Below are 19839 nucleotides of genomic sequence, written 5' to 3'. Positions count from 1 at the left end.
ACATGTTAGTCAGTCTGCACACCATTAGTAACAATTCATCCTCACAAAGATGAAAAAATGCCTGAATTATGTTGCAAGCTACATGGATTTGTCTGGATTTGTATACATAACAAGTGACTGGCTGTATGTCTGTGGAAAATGCTGTGATTTTTGTCATATTACAGACTGATCATAAACTAGAAGACACACATTCAATATTAAAGACACCAATTAGCCTGACTGTGCGTTTTTGGATTGTTGGAGGAAACCCACACAGCATGTGGAGAACATGCAGACTCCACACAGACAGAGCAGAAGCCAGATTCAAACCCCTAAACATGGAGGCGTGAAGCAACAGCGCCGCCTACTGGACCACCGTGCCACTATCATTGAAACAATAATTCCAATAAATAACTCTGTTTCACAACAGCTGATAAATAGGGGATTATCCCCACAAAGAAGCACAAACCCCTTCGTGAGTGAAACTGCTGGGTTGATTAGTATGTATCTATTTATATTCAAGCATAAATAATTCACAGGCAGATTTAAATCAATTACTTATGTTTAACAGTAATATGAACTGGAATCTGCAGGATTCCACAACCAGCCACCAATACCAGCCAGTGTCCTTCCTCTCCAGCCCACTCATTGTCACAATGAAGGTTTTATTTTCTGTGTCATCCCTGATCAGGACAGGCCTCCCATGCAAACTCACTGATCTCTCTGATGCACAGGAGCCCCCAATCTTACACCACATCCTTTGTCTTTTGTTGTTTCCATAGTAACACTGACACTGTCTCCATCCACACCCGTCACCTCCTGTTTGTCCACTGACAGCCCTGGAGGACTTCAACACACAGGTAAAACACTCAAAGATTTGCACAGCAATGAAATGTTTATGAATATCAGCCCATTACAACATACATACTGTATGTAAATGTTTGGCCAATAAACTGACATTTTTTAACATATTGCTTATCATATTTAACCTCATGAAGTCGCCCGATTTAGCTGACACTGTTACTTCTTCCAAGTCTCGTTTATCATATTGAATTAAATTAAAATGCAGATTTTTAAAATATTAAAACATTTTTTTCATCAGTGTTTGTGTTAAGGTCCTTCCTTTTTGACTCAGTGACATGTTACATACTGTGCATCTCATTGGCTACAGTCTGCAGTACAGACATCTTACCATCAGTGACTGACAGATTAACCTGATCAGAGAGGCTCCACTGATCTTCACACCACACCTGTACCGATCGGAGTCCTCAGCTGTCAGATTGTTGATGGTCACAGTGAAGACTCGCTGGTCAGGATCATCTCTGACTCACACTTTACCCTCCTGTGGAGAGTCAGTGTGTACTATGGGAGTACATGACCTCACATTATACCCTCTGCACCAGTATTTCACATGAGTTTTATATCTGTCACCATAGGAACATGGGATTGTTACAGATCATCCTCTCTGTACACAGGCCCATTTCACTGTAGACACACTGTCAGCACCTGTGGGGAAAATAATTAACTGAATAAGGATTTTCCATCTTATGACATCTCTAAGTAATTATGCTTGGTTTGTGTAATACTTAGATTAGGTCATGTGTAATTAACAGAACAGTGATGATGTATAAAAGTCAAAGACCATCATTTTACTATAAGAACAAGGAAAACAAAACTAGTGTCTGATCTTGGGAAGGGCTTCAGCAGGATGTGGGATCGGGAATCTGAGCCTGGCAGTGTGTTCTAGGGTCTGAGAGGAAAACCAGGACCTTAAATCCCTAGTAAAAGGCCTAGATGAGGTGAATGAATGGGCTTGTCACTGTGTGGGATGGCCACACCCCTTAAGTACTATGGCCTTACTTGTAAACATATCCAGTCCTGTGATACAGGCCCTCTCATATTCCCTCTATACATGCTTCCTTTGCGCTCTATTTGTGAACGTTATTATGTAAAATATCATTGCTATGCTGGTGATACGCAGCCATATCTGCCATTAAAACCTGGTGACTGCTGCTCTCTGGTGGCCCTTTCTAACTGTCTGGAGGATATTAAGAACAGGACAGCAATGACTTTCGTCCAGATTAATGAAAACAAGACAGAGGTAATGAGTTTTGGTCACTGTTCATGATCTCAGAGAACAATTAGGGCCTCATTCAGAAAACTTCCAGTCACATACTAAAAATCTTGGTGTCATCTTTGATTCATCACTGAGTTTGATAAACAAATAAATGCTGTTGTGAAGGGGTGTTTCTGTCAGCTGAGTTCAATAGCCTGGCTTAAACCACACCTTTCAGCCAAAGACCTGGAGAGTTACTCCTGCTTTTATCCTGATTGGGTTACTGCCGTTCTCTGTACCCAGGTTTACCAGAAGCATCTTTATTCTGACTACACCTTGTTCAAAACGGTGCTACCAGGCTCTCAACAAAAATTAGACACCAAATTTCCCCTGTGTTGGCTACATTGCATTGGCTACCTGTTAAGTTTTGAGAATTTCTGAGAATACAGTTTAAAGATTTCTTATTTCTTTCTAAGGCGATACATGGCATAGGTCCCCAGTCCGTCTCGGAGCTAATTCAGCCTTACACCGCTTCTTATTAGATGCATCTCTGTACTGACCCTGCACACACAGGAACACATTTTATTTATCTATTTAATCTGACTATTCTGCTTTGCACATCATGTATTTAACATTTATAGTGATTTTATATTTATTACTAGATTATTGTATAACTTTTGCACTGTTTTTTGAACTTGGTTGTTGCTTAGTCTTGTTTTTCCATGGAGCACCATTATACCAAAAAGAATTCCTTGTAGGGTCAACCTACTTGGCAATAAACCACAGTCTGATTCTGATTATTTTTTGTGTAGCATTGTGTAACATTGGCCAATGTCTCTACTTTTACTATATATTTATATTATTTTGACCTACAGCACTTTGGCACAACATAGATTGTTTTTAAATGTGCTATAGAAATAAAAATAATTCAACTTGATATAGAAACATATTTCAAGTCATCCATCTTGCCGAGATGGGGGTTGCGCTGTGACCCCTGGTGGACAAATTATGCAGCAACAGCACTCATATCATGGTTGAAAGTTGTGTCTTCAGTCTCTCTGTTTCTTTTTAGTTATCATTAATTGGCCATTATAAACCAAATGTTGATAGCGATTTATCACAGACTCCTGCATTAATGAATTAAAATATTCATGATGAATAAAGAAGATGAATTGGCGCTAATGTGTATTTTTACTGTGTTATTGATAAGATAAATATTACAGTACACGGATCGCTCTGGTGTCTCAGAAATTGTCTCCATTTTTTCATACCAATTTATCATTAGTACAGTAGTGCTTGCAGTTTACAAATGCTTTGGCCTACAAACAATTTGGTTCGCAAAAACAAAATTTGGTCAATGAACAAACTCGACCAGATTCCTTTTTTTATACTAGTGTAACACCGGCGGGGCGCATATCCCAGCATGCCCTGCGTACAATTGTAAATAGAAGGACCACGACAGGCACCCAACAAGCACCGAACCCAAATACACAGATGGGAAACACAATGTTGTCAGAAGCTGAACTGCGAAATGCAGATGCAGTGAGAGATTTACACACACTAAATACACGTTAGGATCGGACAGGGTATACACACAAGACATGGGCAAAGTGTAAAGTGAGGTAGACCTTCAACAGGTCGTCAGTCCATTGTAGGGCAAAGGAAGCTGGAGAATTGCCATGTGAACAGCAGAAATGTGGTCATACAGGATGTGAGGGTGAGACTGTGTGCTGTATACAGAGGGTCTGACCTCACGGCTTTGTTTCAGTCTTTAGTATTGTGATGACATTGTGATAGCCCAGTGATAACTATACTGGATGGGTTGTACCCCTTCAAAGAGCAAGGGGAGATGGGATACCATTGTGGTATGCAAGCAGGTCCTCAGGGTTGTCACACATGCTTTTCTGAGGTGTACACTGCTGGTTGCTTGAGCCCCTGGATGAGACACTGGTCAGTACCCTGCAGAATCGCTGTGGGCAGTGTGAGGACTTCTGCCCTCTCAGTTAAACAATAGGTGCAGGGACTGAGTCAAATGAGTCTCTCTGCATCCTGCTTAATGATATCAAGGGGTTGTGTAGGCGTGTCTGTGCTCACATGGCTCTATCAGTACAGAGTGAACTGGCCAGGGATCAGTTTATCTAGACACTTAACCCCAGATAGCTCACATTCAGACACAGTCAACCCCTCTGCGTCCCTAGACGAGGCCCTGGAACTGGCTTTGGAGAGAGAAATTGTGGGCAGCGAGGTGGCGGGGAATGAGGCGGGAGAAATCAACCAAGCTGTAAACGCCAAAGGGCTTGGAGGACCCAGGCCCTCAGGTTTACTTCCTGGAGGCAGACTGCCTGTAGGCTGACGGGCAGCAGCACCCCCCCCCACCCCTCAATCCTCAGACAGTGTCCCAAGTTCACCGCCACCCAGGGTTCCGCCAAGGGCACGCATAGCCGGGAAGATGTGGGCCAACAAGGTTAATTTCCGGAACTTCCTTGTTGACACCGGGGAGGTGGCCCTGCTGCCACCTGCTGCAGAGGTGGTGACTACGGATTGGACTCACAGAGGCAACTTCTGTCACATACCCACCATAGTGATGTGAGTCGCATGTACTGCCCTAGTCCATACAGGTTCCACTGCAACCCTGGTGAGACCAGACACTGTCTAGAACTGACATTGGTGCAGGTGAGAACAATGACTGGTGACCTGGCCCCTTTAAGAGGGACGGGGTTGTTCCCTTTTGACATGGGGGGTTTAGTTGTGAATAGTAACTATGTGGATGGCTGACATGCTCGATCCCTCCATCCTGGGCCTGAATTTCCCCCGGAGCACGGCATGTGTGCTGGACTTTGGGCACAACATGCTGAGATTCCCTGCGGTCCATGTGTACAGTGGGGCCGCTGGCCCCGCAGCCTCTGCAGCTGACTGCCCACCCCTTACTGCCACTGGGCCTGTACCTCCACATCAGCTAGAGATCCCTTCCTCTGCTACAGTCACATGGGCCCCTGAGCCCACATGTGTCCCCTCCAGTGTAGCGCTGCAGCCTCACTCACTTCACTGGAGTCTAACGGGGTTTATCAGAGTGACTTACCTGAAGCTGCCATTGGAGGAGCCCATGATGACCACACGGTTGCCCTTGTGCCACTGCAATCCCACTGCCCTGGTCCTCTACCTCACACCATTGATCCCCTGCCCCACCCATACGGTTGTGTGCCTCTTCAGGTTTGCAGCCTCCTCCTGCACTGAGCGGCCATTTCAGAAGTTTAATTATTTAATTATACAGTAATACACACGTTTCCAACCATTAAAAACATTATCCAGACTTAAAGTCACTTGAATAAAAATATTTAAAAACTTGTTAGCATTTCAATATAGTATCTGGTTGGACTGTGTACTTCCTCTTTGTTTACATGGTTAACATAACACTCACAGCACAAAGTATGCTGTCCTCAGCATTCGTATCTCCGCAACATTCCAAAGATCCATCATAGGTCTTTAGTCTAAAAACAAGCTAAAATGGTCACTGAGAACCTTTGCGTCCATTGATTTCCATCAGCTGTGTTTGGAAAGTTCGAAAGAATTTCTGAGGCTACTGAACAGAGCCAGGGTTGCCAGCTCTCACCCATCTGGTGTGACACTCACACCTTCAGACTCTCACGCTCACGCAAGAAATCTTATTAAATCTTAGGGCAAATCTATATTATTTCATTATAAACCTAAAATTCGCTATATCAAATGCACTGGGGTACTTTGAAAACCCTGCAAACTATTTACAAGGTAATAAAACTGTTACGTACATGTAAATCTGTGTGCATACTTGTTTCAAACTGAAAATCTTATGCCAGCCAGCTAAACAAATTAGACAACCCTGCTACAGGGCTCTCTGTTCAGTTTTCGCTGAATGCTAAGGCTTCCCAGGCAAGCTACTGACCCTCCAAATTTCACAGACCTCTCGGCCACCCAGTAATCTGTAACTTTAGTGCTGAAAGCCTGACAGTGAGTGTATCATGTGAGGCAGCTGTGGAAATACAGACTCTCGTCTGTGCCACAAAAAACCTTCTACAGCGGCAATGTGGGATCTGTGCTCTCCGGGAGCATAACTGCTCGGTACGGCAGCTCCAGCTCTGAGGGCCGCCGAGTCCCGCTGAGGGTGATACGATGCGCCCAGAGAATCACCAGGACAGAACTGCCGCCCTGCATAAGTCCCCGGGGCCTTATGGCCGGGACTGAGAGGCCGAGGAGAAGCTTCTACCCCCGGCCAGTAGGATCATTAACATCACAGATTAAAAGCTAAAATATGCTATAACTACAATCTGTACTTTAAACATTTCTACATATTTTTTATACATTTTCATCTTTACTTTTTATATACCTTTTATTGTTATATTTTCTTATTATCTTTCTGTAGTTTCAGTTAATTCACGTTGTTTAATTTTGATGTCCTTTTACTAGTGTGTTTATTACACCGACTGGAGTAACGACAATTTCATTTCGCTGCCAGTGTACCACTACATTTGTACGACAAATAAAAATCTTGAATTTATTGTGTTACCCCCATCACATTATTTAATGTGTTCCTCATGAATTTCATTGTTTTCCTCAAAATAAACACGTATTCCAATTTTGGTTCTTGCAACACATTTCCAAAAAAGTTGGGACAGGAGCGATTTAGGGCCAGTAGTGAGGTAAATTGGTTAAATAATGATGTGATTTGAAACAAGTGATGTCAACAGGTGATTGTAATTATGATTTGGTACAAAAGCAGCACAAATACGTGAGAAAATTATTGAAATGTTTAAAAACAATGTTCCTCAAAGAACGACAGGAAGAGATTTGGATATTTCACCTTCATCAGTGCATACCATAATTAAAAGATTGAAGGAATCTGAAGCAATTTCAGTGCGTAAAGGACAAGGAAGCAAGCCTAAGTTGAACTACCGTGATCTCCGATCCCTCAGCATCCCACTGCATCAAGAATCGTCATTCATCTATAAGCGATATGACCACATATGACTACTTTGGCAAACCTTTGTCAAGTACCACAATACGTAGTTACATCCACAAATGCCAGTTAAAACTGTACTGTGCCAAAGGCAAGCCCCATCTTAACAGTGTCCAGAAGCGCCGTCGGCTTCTCTGGGCTCAGAACGCATCTGAGTTGGACCATCACACAGTGAAAACGTGTACTGTGGTCAGATGAATCAGTATTTCAGGTATTTTTTGTGAGAAATGGATGCCGTGTGCTCCAGACCAAAGAAGAAAAGGATCACCCAGACTGTTACCAGCAATAAGTCCAAAAGCCAGGGTCTGTCATGGTATGGGGTTGTGTCAGTGCCCTTGGCAAAGGTAACTTGCAGTTCTGTGATGGCACCATTAATGCTGAAAAGTACATAGAGATTTTGGAGCACAATATGTTACCTTCAAGAAGACATTTTTTCCAGGGACGCCCATGCATTTTTCAACAAACAATGCGAAACCACATTCTGCACACATTACAAAGTCCTGGCTGTGGCGGAAGAGGGTATGGGTACTTGACTGCCTGCAGTCCCGACCTGTCTCCAATAGAGAATGTGTGGTTCATTTTGAAGCGCAATATGTGACAACGAAGACCCCGTACTGTTGTCCGCTTTAAGACTTGTTTGCAGGAAGAATGGGACAAAATTACACCTGAAACACTACATCACTTGGTGTCTTCAGTCCCTAAATGTCTTTTAAGTGTTGTGAAAAGGAATGGCGACATTACAAAGTACTAAATGCTTTACTGTCCCAACTTTTTTTGAAATGTGTTCTAAGAACCAAAATTGGAATACGTGTTTGAAAAAGAACAATGAAATTCACGAGGAACACATTAAATAATGTGCTGTTGTATTGTTTTCAATGTAATACAGGTCAAAGATAATTTAACAAAGTGCTGTTTTCAGTTTGATTTTCATTTTACATACCATCCCAACTTTTTCTGATTTGGGGTTGTAAAATGTGAACACAAAAGCTTTTTTTGTGTGAACATTATAAAACAGATTAATTCGTATTAAACAATTTCAAAGACATAGACATCTAATATGTGTGTGTCTGTGAGAGAGAGCATTTCAATTAATGCCTATAGTTCAATATTTGTTATATGTGCTGAATTTCATGGTCATCATTTTGGAAAAAAAGCTACCTAAACCATACGGGACTTAGAAATGGGTTAAAACTGACAGGACGATACCAGATATCAAATTGTATAGTTAGGATGAATGTACTGTTAAACATCAGCACCATTGGAGGAGTCATGCATGGTGAGGCAGGGGGATATCTGTACATTAATGGGCGATGCATTACTGGGGATCTTTGGCGCCACCTTTTGACCAGTTACAGTCGTCATCAACATTAAAAAAACATTTCCATTTCCACTGCGTGAAAAAACAAATTGCACCCTATTTATAGAGTGGGAGACTACTTTTTGCAAGGATTTATATCTCCTGAAATTGCTTCTTCACAGATAAGCACCAGAATGTTCTTTTCCCAGATGGTAGTAGGGACAAAATCTCCTACCACTGATAATTCTGACCATACACAAATTTTTATTTTTCTGCGTCTTGCGATTTTACCGTATCAAAAATAACCAGTAAATCCTATTATTATCCTGCTACCCCCACTCTACCAAAACTCATGAAATGATATGATACATTTGGAGGAGGAAGATTTCTAATTGATCCTTTATACCCACCAACCAGACCAGTATAAGAAGCTGTATGATGTAAAGCCTCTTTAAATGGGTACAGACTACTTCCGTTTATTGTAATAAGTATCTCATAAATTTGACTTTACACTTTTGCATGGTATTGATAGATTTTGAAAGTTAATTACTTAACACAATTCTTATTAAAATTGTTCATTATACAACCTGAATGTCTCAAGGTAGCACATTAGTACAAAAGACGCTGTATGATGTATTATTGTAGCAGTCAGATGTTATTTTAACCAATGTACAGGTTTACCTTTAATTTAATTCTACAAACATAATCAAAATCACTTGTGAAAAAGACATTTAGTCATTTACTAAGGCAGATACAACCTGTGGAAGCACAGCTAAAAGCATACCATCACCCATTATAGAGTGACCCATTGTCTTTGTAACTGAGTAATCACAACTAAGTGCAATTTACTATAATGAAACTGTACACAGAAACTGTAAAGGCAAAGGTAATTTATTATGATGAAATGCTTCCAAAATGCCCAGTGTGCTTCAGCGTTTCTCCTTTTCTCCAGTCGTCGACAGGTCCTGTGTTTATTAGGTGATCTGTGATGTAGGAGATCCTGAGAATGGCTGCTGCTCCAAGGATGATTGGCAGGTGGCTTTTCCCAGGAACAGCGGGCTGGAGATGTAAAGGTGGGATGGAGAAAATAAAGTGTAGGGGAATACAGAGTACAAACAACCATAAGAAACACACGGCCCATGGCCATATGTCCACAAGACAACCACCCGCCCAACCCGAGAGGGAGCCTACGAGGGACTAAGGGGGGCCCAACCCCTGTAAAAGGAGGTCCGCAGAGGGGGGACAGACAGCGAGCCCCCCAGTCCCTCCCGCAAGCCCTCCACCGAGGGAAGCGGGTCCAGGGCCAAAGGGCCCCATCAACCGGGAACACTCCCCTGGCGGACGGTCCCCCCAGCCCGCTCCCCGGCAGGACGGATCACCGCCCACTGTAGCGACCCGGCACGTCCCCCCCCTCCCCGACACTGCAGGATGATCTAAGGGAGACCCATACAAACAAAGTGCACCACCCCCCCCCGCCCCCAACACCCAGGAGCGGACCTGCGTCAACTGGGGAGCGGCAGACCCCCCGCCCAGCCCAGACCGAACCCTACAATTCGCCTATAAGGGCTCAGAGCATCCCTAGATACCCCGGACCGCCTGCCAGGGCCCCACCACGGCGCAGCAGAGCCAAGGACCACCCAGCCCGCAGCCCACAAGAGGAGACGGCCCACACCGGCCAGGGCCGTCTTCTACCTGCCGGGCCACCCCACACGCGCAGGGCCAGAGACAGAGAGTTAGGGGGGACCCCTCAGCCCCCACTGATTCCCCGTCCCATGTTAATGTGAAGTGTGCATGTACATGTGTGAGAGAGTTGTGTGTTTATGTCTACAATGCATTAAAATTAGTGGGTGCAGTTCGAGTATGAGGGCCCCACCACTGGCAGATGGCAGAGTCCCCCATCCCCCTCCCTGCACCCCAAGGCCCTAATGTAGCATGGACTGTGTATATAACTAAAGTGCAAAAAGCAGGTGAACAGTCGAGGCACGGGCACCCCACCGCTGGCAGACGGCAGAACCCCACCTGCCTATACCCACCTCCTCAGCCCTAGTGTCATGTGGTGTCTAATGTGCAAGTAAAACCTCCCCACTGCCCCTCAAAGCTCTAGTGTTGTATGAAATGTGGTGTCCGGCCCAGGGGAGCAATAAGGGCGTGCAGGAGTGGGCCCCCCCCGGCACCGGGGCCAGATCCCCGACTGGCCCCGATTAGTCCTCATCCCCGACCCCACACAACCGGCAGGGGCGGCCAACCGAGGGGGTTCAGGGGCGCCACATTAACAATTGTTAATAAACATTCCACTATACATCTCAAAATTTAGCACACTTAATTCATTATCTTTGATACTGTTTCAAACATTTAATGTTCCCCAAACAGCAGCAGAAGAACCACAGCTTCATCTTCCTTGTATTTTGGCTCTTCTCTGTGTCAAGAGCTCTACAAGCTCAACTTTAATATTAATTTTCCACCACTTCTACATCTTCTATCTATACCAGACCCACATCTATCTCTACACCGCCAGTTTCCTCTCTGAAGAGTCTCAGAAACAATGCCAGCATTGCCTATCACTCTCACACCCTCCCCTCCCTTACACCAGTCCATCACACCTCCCAGTCCCCCCATAACCTCCCCAGCCTGGACAGTGGGGGGTGTCGCTGGTGAGCACTCCTCCAAACCTTTCCTCTCTCCCCAGTCGATCACCTCGTCCCACAGGTCCCAGGCTCCCCAGTGCTGGTCGTTGGTCCAGGAAACAGCTTTCGGAATTTTCATTCTGGTTAACATAATTAACTAGCCGTCTGTGATACTCTCAAAGCCAAACTAGACACTGTATTTTCAACGTACTCCAGACATTTGCTAAATGCTATTCACCAAGAATGCCTATGGAAAGGGATGGAGCCTTCATTAGCTGCTCGTGGGATCGAGGCTACTCCGATAGAAGCGGTCAAATTGCTAAAACTGTTTCACAACCTATACAGTAACGCTGGCGAAATCAGGACGCTGCTTCGGTACGTTATAACATCGCCATGGTAATGAACCCAGCAAACGGTTAATCTTACTTCAACAACATGGGACATTTAAAAAGTAAACGTATAGGGGCTCTTTTCAGAATAACATCTTCAGATGAAACGCATTACGACAGACCGGATGAGTAAAACCAATCATATCAACCATAAGGCTTGTTGTTTTTAAGTTTAACACAATTATTTTCTCTTACAATTTAAATATAAACAATCACATTACGAAAAATGGCCACAGCATCTACAGTTTAAGCTACTAATTTTAAATATATTTCAATTATATTTTGCGGCAATATTTGCATGAACTATATCACGACATACAATGAAATATATAATTAACTATGCTAACAAAACATAATCTGAAGAAATAGCAAGAAACATAGGAAGAGATGCTTCTCACCGCTGCGCCATCGCTCTGTCAGAAAGTTTATGTTCAAACTGCACTGATTTTGTTTCTATGGAAACCAGCGAAATTTTTCATTGGTCGAAAGGATGAAGATATGTACTGACGCCATTTTCAACGAATGAAAACGAGAATTAATTGTCAGGGCGGGACGAATTTGAAGGTGAACCAATCAATAGTAGTATGTTTAGCTCGTGCTTGTTTTGGCTGAGCGTGATTGGATTTGTTGATCTAACCGCCTTCAAGCCCGTAAACCATGTATCTACTTGTCAATGGGAAACCACGCAGTTCTGTCTATAAATACTGACTGTAATTTTTTTATGAGATTATGTCTTTGCTATGCAGTATTACGGTAATGCGTAATACCGCGATGTTTTGGTGCCCCGCTGTTTTTTTTCCATAGCTGGTGAACGCAATTAGCATTTTAGCCACGTTGGTAGGTCCGCTTTTGAGAAAGAACACTATAGTTCTTGTTATTCACATTCTGTGTCCTGGTGTTTTTAATTTCTCATAATGTGAACAAAGATATGTCATATACAAGTTTTTTGAGAGACTAAATTTTGGTTTGATTTATAATTTATTTAATGGTAAATAAAGTTCTTATATAGCCATTTTAGAATTAGTGCAGTCTTTCGTTTAGAATTAGCGCAATATTCTTAAAAACTGCATGTTCAAACCAAACGCCATGCCATAATAACTGCTTTACAGATATTTCATTCAGGAATCTATGGAGGGTATACTGTAGGTAGGCCTGTTTGTGTGTGTGTGTGCGCGCGTTTGGGTGGGTGGTTATGTACATAGTGCTATAAAAACATGTTATTTTGACTTTGTAGGGACATGTTTTCGGTCCCGAAAGTAAGATACTGAATTTTATTAAATTCTGTGAATGCAGTCAAATGAATAATTCAAAAAGTCTTGCATTTTGTTTGGTTGCTTACTGTTACTGCTTGGTAACTACTGCAATGTTTAAGGTTGCCATAGTTAGGATTGGGGTTACGCCCATACAAATGAATGGAGAATCCCCACAAAGATTCAAATACCTACTCTGTGTGTGTGTGGATTAGGTGTATATTACATTGTGGGGACCAAATGTCCCCCACAATGTGACAAAAACCTGTTATTTTGATGTTTTGGGGGGCATTTTCAGGTACTCACAAAGATCTGTAAATACAGTCAAAAAACTAAAAATGCCAAAAGTCTTGTATTTGGTTTGGTTACATATGGTTAAGGTTAGGGGTTGGTAGGGGTTAAAGTTGTCATGTTGGGATTACAGTTTTCCCCATAGAAATGAATGGAGAGTCCCCACGAAGATATAATTACACAGCTGTGTGTGTGTGTGTGTTGTGTGTGGTATCAGATCAGTCCCTGAGAGTTCAGTAGTCAGGCGCCATGTTTCTGAGTCTGGTTGTGGAGGCCTGAATGCTTTTCCAGATGCCAGAGTGAAAAGATTATGTGAGGGGTGGGTGCGGTCATCCACAATGTTGGTGGCTTTGTGGATGGAGCGTGTGATGTGAATGTCCATGATGGAGGGGAGAGAGACTCTAATAATCTTCTCAGCTATCCTCACTATCCGCTGGTCTTATAATCTGAGGCGAGGCAGTTCCCAATTCAGACCGTGATGCAGCTGCTCAGTTTGCTCTTGTCTAAGGAATCAAAAATGTGGTTCCATGGGGTTCCAGACAGTGACCTTTTTTGGAGACAGTGAGACTAAATTTTATACCTAGGTGCACCAGTTATGACATTGGTCAGGTAGGCTGTGGTCTGTTAGTTGGTGACAAGTGGCTGGTGATCCATGCAACCCAAGCAGAAGTGAGCAGAACTTGTATCAGCCAAATAGACAGGAGAAAGCGGATTTTTCATTGGACTTCAGGACTCCTGAGTAACAGATAAAGACAGAGAAACAGCAAAGTTATGGAGAATCAGGAAGTAAGTGCCAGTCTGCGCAGATCTGAGGTCAGTGAGACACACATAAGGCTCCTCTGATGCTCCTCTTCATCCGCTGATGGGCCTCCAGGTGAGAATCACAAATCAAACATAATAACAACTGACACAAAGGCCTGAGGTCAGACCCTCTGTATGCAGCACACGGTGTGTCTGCAGTCTCACCCTCACATCGTGTATGATGACATTTCTGCTTTTTAGATTAAGTGCCTGTCTGAGAATAACTTCTGCATCATGCTAATTATTTAGCTGTTTCGTGCTCATGGGCAAAAGAAAAATGAGGATTAAGTTAAATATATCAGAAATAAATTTCTAATGTGGCTCAAGGCCACAGTAAAGTGGACCATCACATCAAGTAAGTACAAAACAGCCTTTACTAATACGCTAAGGGTTAAAACAACATATAAGATGTGCATAATCTGACAGTATATCAGCGTGAGAGCAAGGCTGGCCCTGGAAGTGGTGTGCATGCAATGGCAGAGCAAAGTTAGAGACACCCGCTAAAAACTTTCATTTCATCTCACTTGCTCCTTTCTTCTTTTTCCTTCTTTTTTTCCCTCCTAATCTGTCCATCCTCTTCGGCCAGCTCACCCACTGCATCACCATGCCGCCTAAAAATGAAATAAATAAATTTTTTAAATTTAAAAAATGAAATCGATCAACATGAGAGGCCTATACAGAGTTTATAGAACCCCTCATGGTAAAGCAAACATGTTTGTCACAGCAGTGCATTCAGACCATGATTCTGCTAAAGCTGCCGGACAGGACAAAGGGAAAAAAAAGAAGAAGGTGGGGGTCAGTGCAGCAGTGGGTAGTTCAGGTCCAGAATGTAAAAATCCAGACCAAGATTTAGTTTCAACCAAACAGCTGAGTACTCTGTATCAGTGTCATTCTTAAAGTCGTGTTTCAACTTCTGGCAAAGTTCTCCCAGGAGCCTATCTCTGTTGTATGTACAGTCGGCATGTAATTCATTCCTGCCCAGATCCCTGACAAACAGTTGGAGGCAGAATTACTTGTTATCAGAGTATGTGAATTTTTACACACACCAGCAGCTGTGACAGAATAAGATATTTCCTTTATACTGCTGCCACATAGTGGACACAAAGAAGACTGCAGTCAATTCTAAAATCAGTCAGTCAACATGCTACCACCACAGACTACAATCGGGAAGTGATCAAACTTCATGGAACAATATGAATATAAACAAACAGATGTAGTAAGTATATTGTGCAAAATGTATCTTCATCTTAACTACGCTGAATGGTGGAGTCCCAGAGTAAGTGATCCTCACCTGGAGGCCCATCAGTGAAGAAGAGGATGAAAAGGAGCATCAGAGGAGCCTTATGTGTGTATCGCTGACCTCAGATCTGTGGAGACTGACACTGACTTCCTGACTCTCCTTAACCTCACTGCCTCCCTTTTTGTGGGTTTTAAATGTTTAAAAATCATCCATCTATCTTTGATTTTCATAAACTGTTTGTGCACTGATGCATTTCCTGTCTATTTCTTGTCTGTAAAAAGGAAAACAGTTTGATGCTGCTGTTGTCCTGCTCTTACCAGGAATAAATATTTTGATTTCATCTAGAATCTTATCATTTTAGAAACATGATTTCATAGCAAAATTATTGATAGCTGGTCTTCACAGTGAATCATTCATGCTCACAGAATTTAAACTACAAACAAATTAATCAAATAAGTCTAGTTCTTTTCTAAACTGTTACTTCCTCATATTGCAAATGAGCAAAGAGCAGTGAAATCAGACTTATTCTGAAAAGCAGAAAAGTCGTCATACAGGATGTGAGTGTGAGACTCTGCAGAAACACTGTGTGCTACATACAGAGGGTCTGACCTCAGGCCTTTGTTTCAGTCTTTATTATGTTTTATACAGTTTTAAAATGTCACTGCAGTAGGTCCTTTTCATATGTGTGGATCAGCACAAATCATGAGGTCCGTTAGGAAGGTGTCTGTATGACAGGGGTGGGGGTATCCTGGGGGGGGGGGGGGGATGGGTGGGGGCAAAGTCAGGTAATTCACTTCATCTGGGTCTTATCAGCAGTCCTGTGTTTCTCTCAGCACCACAATGATGTTTCACACATAATGGGGTCCGTGGGCCTCCTCAGTTATATTCAGGCTTTCAAAGTTCTTCAATCATAAAAAGTCACATGGATCTGACTCTCTGACACTGTTATATTAATTTGTTTAAATTCATTGAAAATACTATATATTACAGCTAGTATTTGGATCTGTCTGCTCTTTATCCGTTCCTCACTGGCATACCTGGGTCTTTGTGCAGTGCTTTCCGGAAGCATCAGAACCATTCATAAGGGAATCTATGTGTGGCTGCCCTCTAGTGGATACACAAAATTCGGCTACTTAAGTAGCTTGACTATATTTCCCTCCTAGTTTAGTTTAGTTCCTAATTTAATTTAACAGATGAAACTGAAGGCAGAGCTGGAAATTAGTTTAGTCATGACTTCAGAAGTTACGCTGACATGGGATTCTGTACAATCAGAGATGAAGCTGCTGGATGGGATGGTCATCGCCTGCTTTTTCTGACTGATGTAGGTCTGGATGTAAAGTTACAAACTGCTTAATGTGTATCAATCTGTTTTATAATGTTCACACAAAAAAAGTGCTTTTAATGTGTCTGCACCTTGTATCTCCCACAATGTGCTTCTGCATTTGATATCTTCTTGACTTGGGGATAAAGAGATTTAACTGGATGGATTTTATTTTTGTGAAGCACTACAGTCCAAAGCTGAACTGATTGTTCAAAGCTTTTTGGTTTTTAAGCAAAACTACTTCATTTAATTTATCTGAAACCCACTTTGCGCCTTTCTAGACTCAATAAAGCATCATTGCCAACAAAATAAGTGAGTTACAGTTAAATCAGGTAAAGAAGTTTCATTTGGAATTTACTGATCCAGGTTTTCAGCACCACGGACAGCAACTAGACTTACTGTCATTTAATGGGAGTGAAAGCAGAAACCAATAGATCACACAGGGATATTTTCATTTGATGGTGTCTTTCTTTTTACTTTTGATATGCCGTCTTCCTCCTTAGCTGATATGTGAGGCTGCTGTCAGCTGAGACAAGCTGGTGTGATTTTACGCAGAGTGATAAGTGGGCGGTCCTGTTTTCGTGTGTTACATTTTCATTTGATGTTGGCCAATATGTATGTGGTACTGTTTCCTCCTTAACTGATATGCACAGGCTGTTGTTAGCAGAGACAAGCTGGTGTATTTGTACTGCAGATTGAAAAGTGGGCGTTCCCGATTACATCACTCTTTTAAAGAGTCCCTGATTGGTGGGCTCTGACGTGGAGGGGTGACCTAAAAACTCCAAACCATTTATCCATCCATCCATCCATCCATTTTCCAAACCGCTTATCCTACTGGGTCGTGGGGGGTCCGGAGCCTATCCCGGAAGCAATGGGCACGGGAACAACCCTGGATGGGGGGCCAGCCCATCGCAGCCAAACCATTTAAGTTTGTGAAATTCATTTTTAATAATTACCAATTTCAGAAAAATATGAAATGTTTTGTAAAGTATCAATTTATTAATCATGTATTTAAACAAATTATGACCAGTATAAAAGACACATACAAAACTGTACAAAAGTCTTGGGCTGTCGAAGAAAATGATGTTCAAATGATCTTCATCTTGGTCTAGAATTATAATATTTTGTCCGTCAAAGTGTGGCAGCCCAGTCATTTCAAAATCTCTTCTAAAGTTAGTAAAATATTTGCACCAACCATCCAATAGACCTATATATTTTTATAACACAACTCCTATGGCTAATCAATGCATCATTAACATTTTGTCACGGGAGACGGCAGCGATCGCGGGCAGGCGGGTAAGAAGCAGGCAGACAGCCGAGAATCAGGGCAAACGAGGGGTTTAATCTCAGGGACGAGGGCACGAACATCAACTGACATCAATGACGGACAAAGGACTCGGGTAAGACACGGACTGAAATACACAGGACTGAGCAAATTAACTAGATACAGCTGGGTACAATCGGGAGAAAACACGTGGGTAATCAGGGGGCGTGGCACACAGGAGGAGCGGACGAGCCGGGCATGACACATTTGTTTAATTAAATTAATTAATTAAGTGAGCTGGTGGCAGAATTTAACAAATACATGGAATGGCTGGGGTGCCCCTGAGGAGAGGTTTAGGATCCAAAGCGTGGTTCACCTAGCGATCCAACAAGGCATCAGTAACTTTATGGAGAAAAGAAGAAATTCTTGTTAGTTTTTATTGTGTCACTTTTAATTTGCATATATTTTTATGATAATTGTGTTTTTGTTCTGAGCAAATATACACAACCCAATTAAATAGCATTAAACGTTTTGTTTGATGGCCCAAGACTTTTGCATAGTACCATATTTTTTCAGAATCAAGAGACAGTTTAATAAAAACCAGTCTTACCTTCACAAGATAACGATTATTAAACATTAACCAGCAGGTGGCAGCAAAGCACTTGTGAATAAGTGGCCAATACGTGGTTGTACAGGTTGCCAGCAGATAATCATCCCCTCTGTGTTTAACTGACTCTCATGCTATGACTGTACAGACTGAGCAGGGCCGAGTGAGAGAGGCTTCACTGCAGTTAGCATAACCGTTTATTTTACAGCTCGTCTGACTCATTCTGCTCCACGAAGGTCATCTCCTCTGCCAGCTTCCTCTGATCCAGGGAGACCCTCTGCTTCTCTCTGATTGGTTCCCGCTTTCTACAGGAGGTCCAGTGCAGCTGAATGGTGATGATGGTGCAAATCAGGTAAAACACACCAGTCCCAGCTTTCAGTACAGCATCCAGAACCTGCTCCCACCTGTGAGACATATAATACACCAGTGTGTCTGTCAGTCACACATATCACATTTAAACCTGAAGAACAAAACAGTGAATCTGTTCTGACTGAAGTAAAACCACCTTGATAATCGACAGCAGCACCGATCAGCTCAGTCCTATATACAGAGCCAGCTGGACCAAAGAGCTGAATAAGAGGGTGGATGTGAACAGTAAAGTCTTACATGCTTTATAGAAACACGGTACAGCTACATCTGTACTATTACACAGGACACATGTGAGGAACAGGAGACATTAACAAAGAGCATGAAAATAGCTAGAGATTATCACACAACATGTTACACTATTTTGTAAAAACAGGCCTGCAGTCATTCCCCAGCAGCACAGGGCACAAGGCAAGGGCTCACCCTGGATGGGATGGGATCTCAAGTTTATTATTAAGAAAATGAAATAAAAAATATTTTTTTCCCTTAAAATTAAAATGACAGTTTCCCATTACTGTGTGATCAGGTAAATGCTGCTAGCTTGACCCCCACACTACTGTAAATGCTGCTGAATGCTTACCTCCGTTTTTCATTATCCCCTCCTTCTTCATCATGTGCAGAGAAAAGGAGAGCAGTGGAAACAGGAGAAAGGATAGTTAATAAAAAGCAGGGTTTGCACTGTCGCCTCACTCCTCTGGCACGTGTACTCAAGTCTTCGCTGGAATTCCGTGTGTATGGAGTTTGCATGCTCCCCCTGTGTCATTGTGGGGTTTCCTCCAGGGACTCTGATTTCCCCCCACAGTCCAAAAACATGCTGAGGCTAATTGGAGTTGTCAAATTGCCGGTAGGTGTGCTTGTGCGAGGGAATGGAGTGTGAGCCTGTCCTGCAATGGGTTGGCACCCTGTCATGGGACGTTCCCTGCCTTGCGCCCATAGGGACCCTGAGTTAGACAAGCAGTTTCAGACAATGGATGGATGCAGCACTGGAACAGATATTACAGAGTACAACTGTAACACTGGTCTACGCTGCAATGAAAAACCACCTACAGACATGTTAGTCAGTCTGCACACCATTAGTAACAATTCATCCTCACAAAGATAAAAAAATGCCTGAATTATGTTGCAAGCTACATGGATTTGTCTGGATTTGTATACATAACAAGTGACTGGCTGTATGTCTGTGGAAAATGCTGTGATTTTTGTCATATTACAGACTGATCATAAACTAGAAGACACACATTCAATATTAAAGACACCAATTAGCCTGACTGTGCGTTTTTGGATTGTTGGAGGAAACCCACACAGCATGTGGAGAACATGCAAACTCCACACAGACAGAGCAGAAGCCAGATTCAAACCCCTAA

Source organism: Brienomyrus brachyistius, chromosome 17, assembly GCF_023856365.1.
Source record: "Brienomyrus brachyistius isolate T26 chromosome 17, BBRACH_0.4, whole genome shotgun sequence".
NCBI classification, from domain to species: domain Eukaryota; kingdom Metazoa; phylum Chordata; class Actinopteri; order Osteoglossiformes; family Mormyridae; genus Brienomyrus; species Brienomyrus brachyistius.
This window is presented reverse-complemented; position numbering follows the sequence as displayed.